Here is a 17865-nt window from a genome sequence, read left to right as displayed (position 1 = left end):
GCCCAGACCAGATATATCCTGCTAAAAGCATTTCTTAGATAAGATCTCCCCTCTAGTAAATACTATTTGTATGTTTGGTAGAATTGTGATTGGCATGTTTACAGAGGAATCTAACTGGGTTATCTCTTTCTTTCCCAGATGGGTTACAAAGACAAACAGATTGTAAGCCAGCTGCTAACCTTTGCCTTCCCAGAACATCAAAGATGATTTTCAGGGGTTTTCACCTGAATAACTAGAAACATGGAATTGTCATTAACTGTGATAGTAAAGACAGGAAGAAGAGCAATTCCTGTGGAGTAAAAGTGTAGGAGCTCAATTTTGCGCAGTTTAAATTTGAGATGCAAATTAAGGTAAAGCATTCAGGTAGAGATGTCAGATAATTAACTTTATGAATTTGGAATTCAGGGAGATATCTAGAGTGTAGGTATAAATATGGGAATCATTAGCATATAGACAATATTTAAAGCTGTGAGATAGGATGTGATCATCAGGAGAATGAGATAAAACTAGATAAAAATGGAAATTAAAATAGCAACATTAGAATCAATAAAAAAAAAGTCAAAATATTAATCATGATCCTTAGTACATGCATACCATTTCAGTTAGAAATTTCCATTTCAGTAATTTGCTCTATGGGATAATCATGGATATACAGAAGGACGTTTGTTTTAGTGTTTGTTATCTTTAATAAGGAGATATTGAAAACAGCCAAATGATAGAAAATGTTAAATTAATTGTGTTCATTCATCCATTAAGTAATTTAAAAGATATGGAAAATGCTATGGTTTGGCTGTGTCCCCACCCAAATCTCATCTTGAATTGTAGTTCCCATAATCCTCATGGAGGGACCAGATGGAGATAATTCAATCATTGGGGAGGTTTTCCCCATTCTATTCTTGCAATACGGAGTTGTTGGTTCCCAGAAGATCTGATGGTTTTATAAGGGGCTTCCCCCTTCACTGGGCACTCATTTTTCTCTCCTGTCACCACATGAAGAAAGATATGTTTGCTTACCTTTTCATCATGATTTAAGTTTCCTGAGGCCTCCCTAGCCCTATGAAACTGTGGGCCAATTAAACCTTTTCCTTTTAAAAGTACCCGATCTCGGGCAGTTCTTTCATCATAGGAGCGTGATAACAGACTAATACAAAAAATAATAAAATAGATTTAGAATCAGCTTAATTTTAGATACACCAAAAACATATATTTTTGCATAAATTTTTTTTTAATTAGGAAAGTCTTCGAAATGTTACCACAAAATTATCACTGAATGGTAGGTTTTTCTTTTTCTACTTTTCTGTATTTTGCAAATTTTCTATGTAAATTATATATTTAGAAAAATGTCATCTAAGTAGAAGGGGAAAATGAATTAGATGAAAAAATAATAAGATGGACTCAAATTTTAAAATATAAAGATCGTTTTTGAGCTTGTTACTTTTACTCTCAAAATACATTTATTATTGGGCATCCACCATGTGCCAGACACAGGGAATAAAGCAATGGATACAAAAGCCGAAGTCCCTTCTCTCTTGGGGCTGACATTGTGACAATAGGAGATATAAATATATGATATGTTAGGAAGTTAGAAAATATGAATGTTTTCTCCAAAAGTACTATGAAGATAAATGAGGCATGATAGAGGGCAAATTGTCAAATTGATGGCACACTTGGTGTCACAGTAAACATATAATTTGAAGTAGATGTAACAGTGAGCATCCTTTCTTCATTTCCAATATTGGCTGAAAATAAATCAGTATTCCACCATTAAAAATGATGCTTGCTATAGATATTTTTGTAAAAATTATTTATCAGTTAAGCATATGTCTTATATTCCTAGGCTGCTATGAGTTATTAATATATTTTGAATTTATCATTTCTTATATGTCTATTGAGATAATCCTGGTTTTCATCATTATTCTACAAATATTATAAAATATATTGAATGATTTTAAAATGTTAAACCAGCAATGCATTCCTGAAATAAACCCACTTTTGTTTATATTAATTACACAAATTTATAATTTTTATATTTTTCTTTTGTGTTTATATTATAAATACATACATATATATATTTATTTTTATTATTTTTATTTTTTTAGATAGGGTCTCTCATTCAGTTGCCCAGGTTGGAGTTCAGTGGTGCCATCTTGGCTCACTGCAACCTCCACCTCCTGGGCTCAAACTATCCTTCTAACTCTGTCTCCCTAGTAGCTGGGAACACAGGTAAGTGCTACTATACCCAGCTAATATTTTATTTTTTGTAGAGACAGGGTTTCACCGCATTGCCCAGGTTGTTCTCAAATTTCTGAGCTCAAGTGATCTACCTGCCTTGGCCTTCCAAAGTGCTGGGATTACAAGCATGATGACTGTACTGAGCCTATATTTTATATTTATATTATTATTTGTGTAAATATTTATTATTTAATATTTAAATATATTTACATTCAGTGAGAAAATTGCTGTTATTCTTTTCCTTAAATGTTTGGCAGAATTCACAACACCGTATGTAGGGTATTCATGCCAAAAAAAACCATTACCTGGAATCACTCAAACCTCCAGATCTAACTACTTACTGGTTCCCAGAAAATGTGGGAGATTCAGGGAAGTTAAATGACACATGAAGAAGTCACCAGCCATATATAAAATAACAGAAATTTTACAAAGTACCTCATTTCTTCATATTTAGTGTTGAAATATTAAAATCTCTTCACCTAATATGGAGAATGAGAGAATAAGGATGCTTGTTATCACAGCTTTGATTTCAAATTGTACTTTTTACCATCTTTGTAACTGTACTTTGTAAAAGAGGGAAAGGAAAGGAGAAATAGAGACAAAGGACAGCAAACTAACACAAGTGTAGACCATTTTGTTTTAATTTGAACAAATCAATGGCAGAAGACATTTTTGAGACAATATAGAAATTTGAACATCATCTAGATATTAGAAGACATTAAGAAATATGGTCAATGTCGGATATATTAAAGGTTCTGTAGTTTAAAAAGTTATGTAGTTTATAAAGTTTAAAAAGTTTCTGTAATTTATAAAGTCTTTTATGTTTAAATGAACTGAAATGTTTTCAGGGATTCAAAAAACTTCAGAAAATAAGCAAATAAAGTAAAATACGTAGTATGGATGGGAATAGAAGAACCAAAATAGCAAACTCTTATTGAAACTATGTGTAGTATATGGACTTGTTATATATATTTCTTTTTATTTTTGTGTATATTGAAAATATCTGTCATAAAAAGTTTAAATATTCTTTTAGGACTGATTTGCTTTATTATATGTGACTTAATTATTTACATATAGTGCAGCAAGAATAATTATTTTTTTACATTGGCTTTTGAAATTGGCTTTGATGGAACTTTGTTTCATAGAAAGAATTTGAGATAAGACTTTTCTAAAGCCAAGCCCATCCATGGATTTATACTCAGGGAGAGGAACATCACACACTGGGGGCAGTTGTGGGGGTTAGGGGAAAAGTTTAAATATTTTTAAAAGAATAAAAAAGAATTGCTAGTTTGCAGATATACAATCTTCAGTTTTATTTCTACGGCTGTTATAAACTGATCTACCTGGCTTTTCCCTATTACACGTGGTTTATTTTGAACATTAAAATAATTTTCAAAATTAATAAATATATTACAAGATTTTTTTTAGACATTTAAACCACATTTTGAAGAGGATCTCATTTATCCCATTTTGTAAGAGAAATATAAATGTGTGGAACTGAGTAAGCAAAATCATTGCAGTTTTCTATGAATAAAATGACATTAATTTTTGAACATTAGTTGATTGTCAGCCAGCCGTAATATCCTACAAGAGAACAGGAAGAATATCCCTTCTCTTCCTGCCTTGCAATCTCTCTTTAATGTCCCTCATTGAAAGAATCTTAGTGGAAGCATATGGCAAAGGAGAAAGTTAGTTTGTAGTCCCAGCTCCAACATCAGGGCCAAGTATAAATGAATTTATTTGGAGCTGAGAGTTAATTATTTAATAACTTGTAAGCTTAGTTTTAGTGATTCTATATGCTAAAGTTTAATCCAGTTTTATGTTTTGTTTGTCATCAAATAACATAAACTGCACAGAATAATGATTAATAATGTAGACTTTAGAATCAAGCAGCTAATCCTGGCTTCTAATTGGAAATATGGATAAATTCCTGAAACTGTCCAAGCCTTAGTCATTTCATCCTTAACATGAAAATAATAATTATATCTACTTTATATGGTTGTTATGAAGAAAAGGTAAAATGTAAAATAGGTATTAGGATCTGATTAATAAATACAAACTACTGTAATTTGTTATGATCATTATCTTGTAATCATTATCATTATTATTTTTGTTTTACTTAGACCAAAATTTAGTAAAAAATTGAATATAAATATTTTGATACTTTTGAAACAAAGTTGTCTACTTTTAAGTATTGTCATTCACACATTCATTTTGCAAGTCATCATCTTTAATGATATAACATTTAGTCATCAAAATAATATTGGGAAACAAAAAGAATGTTTTCAGCTGGAGCTAACCTAAAATAACTTGGAAAATTCAGAGAAACATTAAAGATTTTCCTCTAGAGGTAAGTAAGTAAATAGATTTCAGCTAGAGACCTCTAGAACTGATGCACATATCTACTTCAAATGTTATTATTACATTCACTGTGCTTAAGACCAATCAAGCATCCTTCAAGAAACAAATACTTCAGATGGAGAAGGTCTTTACTTCAAATTGTTCTCCTATTTGTGTTGGAGTTTGAAAAAGAATTCTTAATGATGAGCCACTGAATAGTGTTAGTTAACACAGTCCTACTGATTAAGCATCAACTGATAAACCATAAAATTATAGGGAAGCATAAAGCAAAATGCTGAAAAGTTCCTCTGCCAACAGATTACAGCATCAGGGACGATGTGTTGCTATTATTTTGTCTTTATACTGAGTATAAAGCCACTTCCATTATTGTTTGTTATTATGGAATATATATGTATGTTAGTTTTGTCTTCATCTTAAACTACCTTCAATTACTTAATTTTCTTAAGGAAATGACGCCCTTCATAAAGCAAGTTCATCTGAAAACCTTATGTAAAATGCATGATGTAATGACTTAAATTTAAACCCTCTTCAGAACACGTTTACCTACTGAATCTTCTAACTTTACTAGGCAATCAAGATTTCTTTTTATTGCTAAGTAACTTTTATATAATTAAAGAATAGCCAAAAAAATGACTTGTAAAAACCAACTTTATTAAGTCACAAGACAAGCCTTCATAAATTTTCTAGGCCTACCTATGTATTTAGTGTATTCTAGCAATACTATTTTGAAGCAAGGATTAAGCAGGATCGATTTTTGTTTTCTGAACAAAATTTATCATCTTTTTAAATTATGTTTGACTATTTGTAGTTTTTCCCATTTTTGTTATTTATTTTTTAGACACTCCCCACCACAGTTTAACTGGCTATGATACTATGCCTAGCTAGAAGATTCTGTTAGAAATGCTGAAAATTTCAACATAATGTCTTTCTCTGCTAAGAGATATTTGTCTCTTCTGCTTTCTATCAGGTCTTGTGATTTCTTATTAGGACTGATGTAAGAACTTACTGATGGCCCTGCCAGTATCTCATTTCCTTACAAGCTATCCTCAACACTTCTGCCTAAGAGTTCTCTAAAATAAAAACCTGAGTTTCGTTTTTGCTTTTGTTTTTGTTTTGCTTAAATTTTTTTCTTGGTTCTATATCACCCTCAGAATTAATGTCAAACCCTACCCTGATATAGGAGATTATACTTACCTCTTTAATCCTCAACTCTGACCAAAGTGTCTGAGTTTAAGTTCCAGCTCAATAATTAGTTAGCTGGGTTACCTTTGGCAAGTCACTTAAACTCTATGGGCCTCTGTATTCTCATTTGTAAAATGTTAGAAATAATACTATTATTTTTTAGAAGTTATTGTTGAGAAGATTAAATGAGTTAATATATGTAAAATGTAAAATGTTCAGATTGATGCCTGGCACAAAATAGAAACTATGTGACTTCAGCCACCGTTGTTATTTTGTTGTTGCTGTTTTTGTTGTTGTTGCTATTTTTATTTTTCCTATCATAGCCTTATGAAACCAGCACAAACACATGTAACGCAGCAGTCATAACGATACTGAGCACTCCTTTGTCTCTCTTTATTACTTCTTTTTGCTCTTCAGTATTTAGTTCATGTTTCAATCCTGTGACCATTCTCCATATAGGTTACCTACTCATATGACATATAAATACTTCTTTATATACATAAAATACTTAAGCTTCTTGGTTATCTATTTTAAAAGATTATAAATATTTTAAAGTCAGGAATTGGTTTGTTGTGAGCTTCTCGTTTCTAATCTCTGAGCCTCCAACAAAACAAAGTCTGGTATATACGTATATTTAATATTTGATGAATATTTGAATTGTTTTTGTGAAATAGAGACAAAGAAACAGACTCTCCTCAGTTGAATTTTATTCTCTCTGTTAAAACATCATTTGCTACTTTGGGATTTTATTGTTAAGGTTTTTTTCCAGTGCGTCTAAAAAATCGAATACTCAGAACCTGCCTTTCTCTTAAGGGCTAACAGATTAGTAGCAGCAACCTCACGTCAAGTACAAAGCTAGCTTTTGTATTTTTCAATGAAGATACAATTTGTTGAGAGGAGTTATAAGAAAATCTTCCCAAAGCAAAATCAATTATAGTAAAGAAGGAGTTAAAAAATATAGCAACGATTATACTGAAGTAATTTCTACTGTTAACTAATTTTAGCCAGTTAGTATACTGCCCATGTAATCAAGAACTGCTTTTCTGAAATTTTATATGCACTTTTTATTTTCTGTTTTATAAGTAAGCCTCATACTTTTTCATTGATTTCCATTAGAGTGAGAAGAGCAGTGGTCCAGAAACAACCCATGAATTGCATTATCTAATTTAATTAAGGTGAACTGGAGGTTTCTTTAAAGATTGAACAGTCAGCAGACAACTAAAAATGAAACTTTAAACTAGCTTTGTAGTGGACATAAGCATCTGCATTTACCATGACTATCCACTTTTGCATTCCTTAACAGGTTTATGAATAATTCCACTGATACCACAGTACAGTACTGGATTTACATAAGCAAAGCACATGTTTCCATAAATTAATCTATTGCTTAGTCCCAAACATCCTAGGATAAAATTCTTATGTCTAACTTTATGAACTATGCTTTTGATTGTGTGGCACTCAAGTCTATAAAAAACATTTTATTATATTAGTGTAATCTCGTTTGATCTCAATATCTGTGAACTCTCCTTGTCATGAGATTTCCTGGTCAGAGGATGCAATGTGCTTCCATCAGTAGAACGTTGATCATAAGTGGCTTTCAGGAAAAAGATACATTGCTGGAGCAAGGAGAAAGTTTACAGTTGTAAGGAAAGTACCAGGCATTAACTATTTTCCTTCAGATGCATTGTAGCAAGTTGGCACACGTTGACTAACAAATAGAGAATGAGAACTTGATTCTTTGACTGCACGTCAGGAGATTTTGTTCTAGATTTGCATCTGAATAGAGCAGACGCCCATCTTTCAGAGGCAAAACTTTGTAAGAACAGTTCCTGAGATGATGCTGTTGAATGCTGAATTCTTACAAATGATTTGCTTTCTGTTACATAAATAGAGCAAATATTCAGTATTCAGTACTTATTTGTTTTATTATCTCATATTTTACCCTAATATCTAAAAGACTTTTCATTCTTATTCAGTTATTCTTTAAATCATTTTTTACATTTATTTCTTGTAAGACTTCATATGCTTGTGAAAGGGTCTAGTAACTTCAATATCTATTATTATAAGCCTTTTGCCGGAAAGAATAAAATGAATAGTTTGAATTTACATTAAGCTTAAGAAAATAATTTTCCATTTGCTGATTTTTGAATAAGTAAATAGGAGTCAGCTAACTTGGTTAGAATATGGTGCTAATGAGATTACAATTGTAGGTTTGATTCCTGTATAGGGTAATTAGTCTTATGTGGAAGGAAACCACTCAAAGGCCATAATTTGGACCCCCAATGGAATTCTTATGAAAGGAGAATAAGGATATGAGTTGTAAAGAGCTCATGGCAAAGCTGGCTTTACTTCTCAGGTAAAGACAACACATACAATTTTTTCTTTTTTAATTTAGAGTATTTAGCTTGTCAACTGGTAGGTAGCATCATTTTATATGATGTTACATATAATTATTTAAGTGACACTTAAATGGAATATGGACTCAGCTCATTTCTCATTTAGCTCCATGCCACTGGAAATCACTTGGAATTGGTGGGCATACTGAGCACAGGTCAGAGCTACAGAATGGAAAGAATAATTGAGAAATGGCTCCCTGCTAGAACAATTATTAAGAATCATTCTCAAATTGCTATAAATATTCTATCAAACTGAGCAATACCAACCTTAAAACCACATTTATTCAGATACATTTACTAAGAGAAACAATTAAACTTAGTTTAATTTTATCCTGTTTGTTTTGTATGTGGCAAATCTTTGTTAATCAACATGGATTTCGAAAGTGTATTTTATTTGTGCCGTATGTTTTCTGCATATTGTTGGTGTATTAAAAGTAAAGTTTAAAAACTAAACTTGGTTTTAGGATTATTGTATATGTTAAATTACTTTTTATACATTTGATTGTTTTCATCTGATAAGGCTATAGCATTTTTTAACAGAAATAAGTAGCTACTGTGGGGAATTTGGAAAATATATAAAAGTGTAAATAAAATGAAAATATGAAGTATTCACAATTCCTGCCAATACACATAATCATGTCATTGCACAGTCTTTTCATTTCTTTTCTCTGTACAAGAAAACTATATTGGCTGCACATGGTGCCACACCTGTAATCCCAGCACTTTGGGAGGCTGAAGTCGGTGGGTCACTTAAGCTCAGGAGTTCAAGACCAGCCTGGCCATGGGGAAACCCTGTCCCTACTAAAAATACAAGAATTAGCCAAGCATGGTGGCGGGCACCTGTAATTCTAGCTACTCAGCAGAATCGCTTGAACCTGCAAGGCAAAGGTTGCAGTGAGCCAAGACTGTGCCAGTGTACTCCAGCCTGCTGGGTGACAGAGTGAGACTCCATCTCAAAAAATAAAAAAAGAAAAATATATTAATATGAAAGATGAAATCAAAAATTCCTGTTAAATGGAATTAAAAGATAAAAATATAAATGTAAACTTTATTTCTCAACATAAACCCCATCAAGACATTTTTTAAAGTAATGATACCAGCCTTTTAATCCATCCTTAAAGAACTAAGGATCATGGGAATTTAACCATATCAATGCAGTCTTTTTTACATTAATTACTGAAGAAAAATGAATGCCCTTCATAGATTTTTTAAGATTAGGAAACAAAAAGAATTCAGAAGAAGCCAAATCTGAACTGTAATGTGGATGTCTAATGATTTCCTTTCAAAACTCTTCCAAGATTGCTCTTGTCTGTTAAGAGGAATGAGCAGGAGCGTTGCTGTGGTGGAGAAGGACTCTCTGGTGAAGCTTCCCAGGAGTTTTATTCCTAAAGCTTTTGCTCACTTTCTCAAAACACTCATAATATGCAGCTGTGATCATTCTTTTGGCCCTCAGGAAAGTCAACAGGCAAAATGCCTTGAGCATCCCCAAAACGTTGTTGCTATGACCTTTGCTCTTGCTCAGTTTGCTTTTGCTTTGCCTGGATGACTTCTACCTCTTGGTAGCCATTGCTTTGATTGTGCTTTGACTTCAGGATTATACTGGTAAGGCTATGTTTCATCTCCTGTTACAATTCTTAAAAGAAATGCATTAGGATCTTGATCCCACTTGTTTAAAATTTCCATTGAAATCTCTGCTCATGTCTGCAGCTGATCTGGGAGCAATGGTTTTGACACCTATCCAGTGGAAAGTTTGTTCAACTTTTAATTTTCAGTCTGAATTGTATACGCTGAATTAATTGGGATGTCTATGGTGTTGGCCGTTGTTTCTGCTGTTAATCATTGGTCCTCATCAATTAGGGCACAAACAAGATAAATTTTTTTCTTATAAATTGACATAGATGGTCTGCTACTGTGGGCTTCATTTTCAACGTCTTCTTTTTCCTTCTTGAAATAAGTTATCTATTTGTAAACTTCTGATTTCTTTGGGGCATTGTCCCCATAAACTTTTTGTAAAGCATCAATGATTTTGCCATTCTTCTACCCAAGCTTCATCATAAACTTGATGTTTGTTCTTGCTTCCGTTTTAGTAGAATTCAAGTTGCTCTGATAGAGGCTCTTTTAAGACTAATGTCTTATTCTTAGTGACTCAAACTAGATTCTGTTCAGAGATGTTGTAACAAGTTAGTGAAAGTTTTGTGGTGCAAAAAGTACATATTTTCCATGACCTTCTTGATGATCTCTTTTACAGGCAAAACTATAGCCTACTTTTTCCCATTGCCTAATTATTTTCTATCAGTTGTTCTTTTAAATACCACTTTAATGGCGAATAATCTTTCACCTTAGGGATATACTTACTTAACTACTTACTTTACTATCCAAATCTTAGAATTTATAGGGTTTTTAATATTAGAAATAATATCACAGTGAACACCTTTGTCTGCAAATGTGATCTAATTTTTCATTGGTTCTTTAGTCTTCAGACTGGCGTTGTTACTTTAAAAGGTTGGAATATGTATAAGTCTTTTATCATAAATTGCCAAATTTCTTACACCTTTCCCGAATCATTCCAATTTATTTTGTTATTATCACAGTATAGGGCACTCAATTCTTCACAGTCTCACTACCTCTACTACTATTATTTTAAAACTAGGAGGACTGCAATTTTATGTAATTCCTAGAACTTGCTTTCTATAATTCTTTTTATTTCTATGCAAATTTACATGGTAAAAGACATTCATGTATTTTTATCTTATTACACCAAAATCATATATATGTTATTTTAAAAGATACATTCTAGTCACAAAGCAATATTAGTCTTTTTGTAAATTAATGAAAATAGACATTATCAACATATATATATATATATACGTGTGTGTGTATAGATATATAATTTAAAAGGTAAAATTGTGTAAATATGGCCCAAAATATATTAGGACTTATTAATAATGGTCATTAGGCCACAAAAATTATAGATTATAATGTGACCTCTGCCATAAGAGTTCTAGAAAGGAAATGGCAACTTTTATGAGACATGCTTTTGGTATCACTAACCAAGTGTTGAGTCATTACTCAGCCTATTTGAGGAGAGGTTTGAGAATTCTATCAGGATTTTTTGAGGAGAAAAACTAAATGTAGCTCCAGATTTAGTCATTCGTGTCTGCCTGGGTTTGCCTCCTCTTTTCCCAGCTTTGTTCTTTCTTCATTTTTTCCCTGAAAATATTATCCCAATTCTGGTCAAATGTTCCATGTGCACTTAAAATCATATGCCGGTAAAAATACTCAATTAGCAGCAGATTGGCACATTTTCCTAGATTTTTCCAGAATTTTTTTCTAGCCAATATCTAAGATGTTCATGAAAGTCTCTGCTTCCATGTTGGGCTAAATTTTCTCTATCAAAAGACATATTTAATTCAAAGAAAGAACGATTCCCCAGTAATATGTCTTCCAATGTTGGTTGTGTATTTAATTCACAAATTAAAATACACTGCTAATTAGCAACTTTTAGGTTTCTTTCTATTGAAAGTTAAACAGTGTTTTACAATTCAACATACCAAACTGCATACATTGAAAGAGTTAAGTCCCTAACCTTCCCAAGTCCAAAATAAAATGTTTTTCCTCAAATTGGTATTAATATGAGATTTTGAATGTTTTCTAGTGTTTTTCAGTTAAAGAATGAGTTTTCTTTATGAACTGTAGAGTACACTGGAGTCTTTCAGCTCTGCCTATACAGATGCATAGTAAAAGTGTTCTAAAGCATGAAGGTGCTTTCAAACAGGAAGAGCCCTATAACTACTTAAGAAGGGTTTCCAATCTAGGACCAGCCTAGACCATAGTGGTGTAAGTGATAAACCGGTGATTTTCATGTTGGCGATCTCTTTTCCTTTAGATACCAATGGATACCCATGACTCCCCAGAAAAGCATTTTCTGTCCCACAGGCACCCATCCTCCAGACCTCTTCTGTTTTTTCTTATCTTTAATTCTAGACTCGATTTTATTTTATTCACAATTCCATGCAGCTAAAACTGAAATCACTGATTGTGTGTCAGATTTTTGGAAAGAACATCTTAATCCGAAAGAATGATTTCTATAATGAGATTGGATCAATGCCTAAAATCACACAAGTTTTATTAGTTAAAATTGTAATGTTGCAAAATCCCAAATTACTAAAGAGTATATAATGAAAAGTCTCTATTCCAGTCTTGCCCACTCGCTCCAATCACCCATTGCCCATCCTCAAGAGCAACCACTATCAAAAGTTTCTTGTGTATCCCTCTAGATATATTCCATTTATTTGTAAGCTCTTTTTTTTTTTGAGTCTAAGTTTTGCTCCTGTCACCCAGGCTGGAGTGCAATGACACAATCTCTGCTCACTGCAACTTCTGCCTCCTTGGTTCAAGTGATACTCCTGGCTCAGCCTCCCGGTAGCTGGGATTACAGGTGTCCACTACCAGGCCTGGCTAATTTTGTACTTTTAGTGAAGATGGAGTTTCACCACCTTGGCCAGGCTGGTCTCAAACGCTTAACCTCAGATGATCCACCCACATTGGCCTCCCAAAGTTCTGGGATTACGGGTGTGAGCCACTGTGCCCGGCCTTATCTGTAAGCACTTATGTCAGTTCCTTGTAAGTTCTACACAAATGAGAGCAGTATATACACAGTGTCCTGTAGTTTGCTATTTAAAATATAGCAATATCACAAATACATTTTATTTTCTCACATATAAATATGCCTCATTTTTTAATGGATTCATAGTCCATTGGAAGGATGGAGCATTATTTCTTTTATCAGTCACTATTGCTGGGTATTTAGCATATTTTCAAATTTTTATTCTTATAAACAATACTACAAATGACTGTTCTTTTATGTATGTAGAATTTTCTTGAAATAGGATGTGAACATTTAAAAAACTTTTAACGTTTAATACCAAATTGCCCTCTATAGAAATTGTACCAGTAATTCACCAGAGTTTATCTTTATCCTTACCAATATACCACATCAAACATCTTGATTTTTGCCAGTGAGAAGCAAAAATTGTACCTTGTATTTTAAGTATGAATTTCTTTTCATGAGGTTGGACACATTTTTGTCATATATATTGCTTTTCTTCAAATCCTACTAACTTAATACCTGGCCTTATCTAGGTACCCCTAAGAAAAAGATTCTGTGACCATTAACCACTTGAGAAAAAATGCAGATTTATTGTAAATAGCAGGTTAACCACTGTTCAGTGATTTCTTCATAACAGGAAAACACTGTCTCAACATTTTCTTCTCCAGGGTAAATAATTCATTTCCCAATGGCTGTAAAAACTGCTAAACTCCTTTCATAGCTAATTAATTAGTTAAGGCTGTTGAAAACCTCTGAATGACTTATAAAAATGTCAACACAATTGTTTATCTTGTTAGCAGAATACTAATTAAAACTTTGTTAAATGAATTGCATTTTTGAGAGATTGTTCGGGTTTTAAAATAAACCACAAACAGTCTACAAAATTCACATTCAAAACAGTATACGATGAAAGTAACTCATCTATGCTCCTCAATCTGCCATCAGACAGTACTTCTCCCAGAAGACAAACACCTTTAACTAATTTCTTGTGCGAAAGAGAGACAGAGAGAAAGCTCGCAGGTATATACTGTTATCAAGCCCAATAGTCATACTATCAGCACCTTGCCTCTGTTCTTCTGGACAACATAGCAAAATGTCTTAGGGACATTTTCATATCAGCATTTATAAAGTCATACCATTCTTTTTAACAGCTATGTGGTATTCTAATGGGTAGACATACTTTAGTCCATAATAGTGGATGTTTAGATTATATGCAACACAAATTACCTAAATCATCAAAAATGTTGCAATAAACTGTTATGTGCATATGCCATTTCCCATATGTGCAAAAGCATCTGCAAGATAAATTATTAGAACTCTTTGATAAAATGGTACGTACATTTTCAGTTAACACATGTTTGTATTACCTTCCCTGGAAATTGATGCTGATTATACATTCACTTCAACATGTCTCTGTATCAGAATGTTGCTACACACCCTGAACAACTGAGCGTATTATCAATATTTTGATATTTGTCAGCCTTTGAGAAAGGAAATTGTGTTTTGCTGTAGTTTTTGTTTGTTGGTTGGTTTGGTATGTTTTTATTTTCTAAATGAGAATCACATTGTCTATTTCATTTTTAAGTCTGATTTATTTATTTATTTTTTTCTTATTTTTGAGACAGGGTCTCACTTTGTCACACAGTCTGGAATGCAGTGACATGTTACAGCTCACTGCGGCCTTGACCTCCTGAGCTCAAGTGATCCTCCCACTTTAGCCTCCCAAGTAGCTGAGACCGTTGGTACGTGCTGCCACACCTGGCTAATATATATATATATTTTTTTGTACAGACAGGGTCTCTCTGTGTTGCCCAGGCAGGTCTCAAACTCCTGAGCTTAAGTGTTAAGTGATCCTTCTGTCTTGGCCTCCCAAAGTGTTGAAATTACTTATGGATGTAAGCCATCTAGCCTGGTGGAACCTCTTTCAGATTGTCACCCATGTTCCTTTGACATAGTCCCCAACATTTTGTTAGTTGAGCACTTCTTTATTTTCTGGTTCAAGATGCTCCTGGAACATCTTGTGTTTTCCTTGCCTGCACCTGCAATCAACCATTTCTCCAAGGACTCCTGGTTCCCATTATTGGAGAGTGGTATTTATAAATGAAAATCTGGGTACTGGATATGTTTCTTCCTACTGGAGAGTGATTGCTTGAAAGCCATCTTAGTGCACAGAGTTAGGTAACACATGTATACACATATATCTATATGTCTCTATCTATCCCTCTGTTTATATATTAAGGTAAAACATGAATTCCTGTTTATGTCTCCAACTCTTATCCAGTAGTACATTCTAGTCTTTCTTTTTTGTTTCTCTGTAACTTCCATCTCTGAGGGTGTGAACAACATAGCTGTCGTCATCCAACATCCATTTGCTTATTTGTTCAGCCCCACAATACAAATAAAGCCATTTCAGAATTATCAACTGTATTTCTATAAGAAACAAATTTACTGGCTGGGTGCAGTGGGTCATGCCTATAATCCCAACAATTTGGGAGGCCAAGGCAGGTAGACTACTTGAGGTTGGGAGCTTGAGACCAAGTCTGGCCAACATGGTGAAACCCTGGCTCTGCTAATAAACAAACAAACAAACAAAAACACTAAAATTAGCCAAGCATGGTGGCATGCACCTGGCGCCTGTACTCCCAGCTCTTCAGGAGGCTAAGGCACGAGAATCGCTTGAATCTGGAAGGTGGAGGTTGCAGTGGACCAAGATTGTGCCACTGCATTCCAGCGTGGGTGACAGAACAAGAAACACATTTACCAACTAGAATTTTTGTTATAGTTCTAATTTGCATTAATCATATTATCCATGAGATTATCTTTTCATATTTGAAGAAACATAATTTTACTTTTCTGTTTTATATTTTTATGCATTTGAAAATTTAGTTATTAGCCTATTTTTACTCACTCGTAAGTACTTAATAACTTAAGGAAATTGACCCTTGATCCATGATATGATTTACAAATGTCTTTCCAGTTTGTCATTTTACTATATATACTTTTAATTTATGTAAATACTTTTATGAAGTACAATATACAAATTTTTCCTTTTACGCTTTCTGGATAAAAATTCTTTTAAAAGAATTTTTTCTATTTGGAAGATATATTTAATACATTATTCTGAATGGTTGAGCAAAACAACTACATATAATAGATTTTTTCAAAACTAAATTATGTAAATGGATAATTTTATACTCTTAAATATCTAAATCTTAGATTTTCATACGTGTATTCATAAATCTCACAGGAATGAGAATTAGTGTTTGCCTGATTCCTCTTTTGGTATTAACTTTATTCCTACAATAATTTGGCCCAGTTAGCATGTGAATCACTGCAAATTCTTTTAAAGAAATGTTCAGCCAACATTATGACTGACCTAACTCAAAGAAGGTAGAGATAGTCTCATTCCTAGAGAGAAAACATCTGACAGTTTCCATTTGTAAGGTTTTCTTCTATACATAATTACATAATTCTCAGGACCAATCATAGCACCTTCTGCAAATTGCTTCTCAATCACATACTGCAGTTACTAAATTTTACAGCACCAGCTCTTTACCAGTTATAGAACTGAATTTTATTACAATAGGACTAAACTGCTGTGAATCATTGGGAGACCTCTTGTATGACAGGTACGTTCATATTATGGATATATCATCTATGTTTAGCACTACCATAACTATGTTTTTAAACTTAGTTTATACAAAATAAGAAATTCCTGTTCTCATACATGAAGTATATAGGCTTAAAAAAAAATTCAGGCAGCAAAGCTATGCTTCTATTAAATGTTCATTTAAGGCATAAATACAGAACTATGGATCATAGGTAAATAATGAGGAAACAACCAATTAATTGCTGTTTAAGGGTTATCTATTACCTTTTTCCCCTTGACTCAATTTTTTAAGTATAAACTTACACAGTACAAAGACTTTAGAGAGTCTCAGAATAGGCACTTAATTTAAATTTCCCTGTTTCCCCTGGAGAATAAAACCTATCAATAAACCACCTAGCATGGGGTAATTTAATTCTCTAAACTAGTTATTTAATGTTCAGCTATTTCATTTTTTAGTCTGCTATTTAATTTCAAAAAGTGAAGTTTATACTTTTTATGGGTATGATCCAAAATGAATGTTTTGATGATTATGTCTTGCATTTTAAAAATGATTTCATTGAACATTTCCTCCATTATAAAAGTGAAATGTATTCATTATGATATATTTGAGAAAAATTTCTAACTTAGATAAAAAAGAGAAGGAAGTCACTCATTCTTATTCCTCATAAATCATCACTTTTTAAATTTTGCTGTATTTAATTTCAGTCTTTATCTAGTCATAGATTATATGTTGTCTTTTGATTCTGTTATATATACAATTTTACCTTCACTTTAAAAAACTTAATGTTACCATATAAATATTTACCATGTTGTTTTAACTATTAATAACTTTATTTTAATGGATTTATAGTATCAGTCTTATGAAAATATATTTTTTACCTAATATCATGTTTGCTTACAAAGGTATACGACTCTGTTGGACTATTAGATCAGGAGTTAGCATTTCCTGTAAAGAGTCCTATTGTAAATATGTTGGGCTTTATGAGCTATAACGTCTTTGTCACAAATGTTCAACTCTGCTGTTGTAGTAAAAAGCAGGTATAGACAATGTATAAAGAAGCATGGGCCAGACACAACCCATAGGCCATACTTATAAACCCCTGTATTAGACTATTAGACAAACTCAGTAAATAGAATTTGAGATATAAATGTTTATAAAGAAATAATAATTAGGCCTATTTTTTCATTCAAGTGCTCATAAATATGTGTAGTGTTACATCATTGTGTCATGCACAATTTGTGTATGTGTGTATATGCGCACCTCTCTCATAGGCATGAGTGCCCAATAACTCATGCATAGGTGTGCATACACAGATGTTATTTGCATTTTATGGTATCAAAGCTTAATTAGAATATTTTGACAGCTGTATTTAATTTGAAGTACAATGTATTGTACTTCATTTCATGATTTATGGTTATATACTGTTCTTTCTTACTAATTGTAAATTCAATTCATGGTCTTTGTCAGTATTTTA

The 17865-nt window shown here is 32.7% G+C and overlaps 1 protein-coding gene across 2 annotated transcripts in view; it reads left to right on the top strand.

The window, feature by feature from the left end:
- The window catches only part of B3GALT1 (beta-1,3-galactosyltransferase 1), a 571010-nt gene that overhangs the window by 237939 nt on the left and 315206 nt on the right, over positions 1-17865 (top strand). The window lies entirely within an intron of this gene.

This window comes from Aotus nancymaae, unplaced genomic scaffold (genome assembly GCF_030222135.1).
Source record: "Aotus nancymaae isolate 86718 unplaced genomic scaffold, 86718_ANA_hifiasm-v0.15.2.pri h1tg000029l, whole genome shotgun sequence".
Classification (NCBI taxonomy): domain Eukaryota; kingdom Metazoa; phylum Chordata; class Mammalia; order Primates; family Aotidae; genus Aotus; species Aotus nancymaae.
The sequence above is the reverse complement of the archived record's forward strand: the minus strand, read 5'-3'. Positions and strand labels throughout refer to the sequence as shown.